We start from the raw sequence: 3477 nt of genomic DNA, 5'->3' as shown, positions 1-3477 counted from the left end.
CTCACCCCTGTGGTTTACCCAGATTACTGATTGCAGAGGTTATGACATGTGTTTAATTCCCAGCCCATAAACCTGGCCCTTTTGCTCCCACTTGAGAAAGTGTCTTGGATTATGGGACATGAGGGTGAGGTTATTATCCGGATCTATTTTTATTTATGAACGAGGTGAACAGTTCACAAGTTTCAGTGTTTTAATTATTAGCGGAAGCAATTGCTTTTCGTCATCCTAGTTGAGAGACAGTATATCTAAAGAAGTAGAATTAGTGCTCAGCATCTTGAGAAACTATTAGAATATAGTAATATAATCAAAAGTTACCTTGGTGGGAGAAGAGACTCAATAGGAGCCAAAGAAAAAAGGAAAATTAAGAAAGAAAAGTAAACTTCTTGGGTATAAGAGGAGAGGGGTTTAGTATAACTGGAATTAATGTAGCAATCAGAATTATAATATTTAATGCCAGTCAGTGATGAAACAATTTTGCATATGGCAAATATATTTAATACCACTCAGATGTTCACCAAATGAGCTTTCCAATTTTACTTCTGAGGATCTAAAATATCATGAAATAGAGTAAGAAGGAGTTACAACTTTCAGAGAAATGCAAAACAAAACCAAGATATTACTTCTCACTTGTTAGAATGGCAATTATCAAAAAGACAAATAACTATCGGCAAGGAAGTGGACAAAAGGGAACTCTTGTGCATTGTCGATGGGAATGTAATCTGGTGCAGCCACTGTGCAAAATAGTATGGAGGTTCCTCAAAAAATTAAAATAGAACTACCATATGATCCAGGAGTTCTACTTCTGGACATTCATCTGAAGGAAATGAAAAAACTAGCTTGAAAAGTTATATGCACCTCCATAATCATTGCAGCATTATGGAAGAAACCTAAGTGTCCACTGATGGATGAACAGATAAAGAAAAAGTGATATTTGTGTATATATCATGGAGTATTATAAGTATTATCAGTCATAAGAAAAGAAGGAAATCTTGCCATTTTTGACATGTATGGACTTTGAGGGCATTATGCTAAGTGATATAATAAGTCGGATACATAATAAGTCAAAGACAAATACTCTATGATCTCACATATGAAGGCTTAAGAAAAGAAACTAAACCTATAGATACAAAGAACAGATTGATGGTTGGAAAGGAAAAATGAGTGACTAGGGTCAAGAGGTACAAACTTCCAATTCAAGTCATGGGGATGTAACACATAGCACAGTGACAATAATTTATAGTATTGTATATTGAAAGTTGCTAACAGAGTAGATTTAAGTTTTTATCACACTATACACAAATTTGTAACTATGTAGTGATGGATGTTGACTTACTATGGTGATCATTTTGCAGTATATACAAATATTGAATCACAATGCCTTATGCCTGAAACCAATGTCGTATGTCAATTATAGCTCAAGAACAATGACAAAAAGGAGGCACAACTTAAAATCTTTGAGAAAAAACAGAATGATTTGAATCTGGAGAAGAGAAAACTAAGGCCTCAACTGAATCAGTTTGAGGAGAGAAACATAAAAAGAGTATGGAGCCATTTTACCTCAGTCTTTTAAAGAGCAAGAAATAGGTAAGATAACTTTGCCACGTTGATGGTGTTAGAATAAGATAGGAGAACAAGTGAAGTTTAGAAGCTCGTTAAATACAGGGAAAGTTCTCACTTAGCTAAACAATTGAAGTTTGTTCTTAAAGACAAAGACATGGATCAAGGAGTCCCCCTGGGTCTCTTCATATATGGTTTTATGGCTCCAGTGGCTAACACGGGGCTTCCACAGCGGCTCAGCAGTAAAGAATCTGCCTGCAATGCAGGAGACGCGAATTCGATCCCTGGGTGGGGCAGGTTCCCTGGAGGAGGGCATGACGACCCACTCCAGTAATCTTGCCTGGAGAATCCCAGGGACAGAGGAGCCTAGTGGGCTACTGTCCATAGGCTCGCAAAGAGTCGGACCTGACTGAAGTGACTGAGCACACATGCACACATGGCCAACAGAATGCAAGAGAATTTTTAGCAGAGGAATTAGACATATGGCAACAGTCATGTCTCATGATATATTAACAGATCGTATGGGAAAATTGGTTCTGGTTCGCATCATTTTAGGGAGTACTAGGTTTAGAAAAGGAACACAGATGTGTACAGGACAAGACTTCTCAGAACCCTTGATAGATTCATGTACATTGTAAAGCTCTCAGCACGAGAGAACCAGAAGTATTTTACTAACTTAACTAACTTTTTCCTACCCCTTTTCACCTCACAGAGCACGAGAATGCTGGGGAACACAGTGTGAGAAATGCTGATGTACAGCATTATTCTTGAGCAAGGACGCACAGTCTAGAAAGTTGGCAGATTCCTCCTAATTAATAAGAAAATTCAGTATGTCTGGGATCAAACTTAGGAATTTCACACTCGCTTTCCCTCCCGTGAATGACACGGGAGTAGGGTTCTTCGGAACACCAGAGAGGAAGAAACTGGAGGGTCTTGTCTTCAGGAAGCTTGCAGATCAGCACGCAGCAGCTGACCTGAAGCCTCACCGGTGTTTGCTCTGTGAATGTGTTTATACCTCTCATATAACTCTTACCATATTTGGCTTTGTTCAAGAGTTATTTTAAATTTCCTATTAATTGAGTACCTGCTACATGCCAGGCGCTGTGCTTAGGGCCACAGAGGACAAAGCAATGAGTCTTGTCTTCTGAGCAGTTAGCATTCAGGTAAAGGGCAAAACTGAAGCGGAAGCTCCAATACTTTGGGTACCTGATGCAAAGAACTGATTCACTGGAAAAGACCTTGATGCTGGGAAAGATTGAAGGCAGGAGGAGAAGGGGACGACAGAGGAGGAGATGGTTGGATGGCATCACTGACTCGACGGACATGAGTTTGAGAAAGCTCTGGGAGTTGGTGATGGACAGGGAAGCCTGGCGTACTGCAGTCCACGGGGTCACAAAGAGTTGGACACAACTAACCAACTGAACTGAACTGAACTGAAAGGGCAAAATGTTAGAAAGGTACTGATTTTTTTTTTCTATTTTGACAAATTGACAAGTAATGGACAAATGAAATTGTATATATTTAAAGTGTACAACATGACAGTATGTGTACATTTTGAAATGGTCACCATAATTAAGTTAATTAATACATCTATCATACCACATGGTTACCTCTTAAAAAATAAATAGAATGTAAATTTGCATGTCATTCTTACAAAGGGGCCATACTAACTTTCGTATCATTCCAATTTTAGTGCATGTGCTGCCGAAGCCAGCACTAGTCACTGATTGTTAATACGAGTCTTAGATCTCCTGACATATGTAAAAATGTTCCGTTAGTTTTAGACATGTGAGTATACAGATGCACCTTCATGGCTGTTATTTTCCTTTGCCACACACCCAACCTCTAGTGCCATATAGGAATTGAAAAGCTCTTTCCTAATACAGCTTCAAATTCATGCTTTGTACATGACCTTAGTCT

General features: G+C 38.9%; 1 pseudogene; it reads right to left on the bottom strand.

The window, feature by feature from the left end:
* Nucleotides 1-3173: 3173 nt before the first annotated feature.
* LOC113884723 lies at nucleotides 3174-3274 on the bottom strand (annotated as a pseudogene).
* Nucleotides 3275-3477: the final 203 nt, after the last annotated feature.

Source organism: Bos indicus x Bos taurus, chromosome 26 (assembly GCF_003369695.1).
Source record: "Bos indicus x Bos taurus breed Angus x Brahman F1 hybrid chromosome 26, Bos_hybrid_MaternalHap_v2.0, whole genome shotgun sequence".
Taxonomy (NCBI): domain Eukaryota; kingdom Metazoa; phylum Chordata; class Mammalia; order Artiodactyla; family Bovidae; genus Bos; species Bos indicus x Bos taurus.
This window is presented reverse-complemented; position numbering and strand designations above follow the sequence as displayed.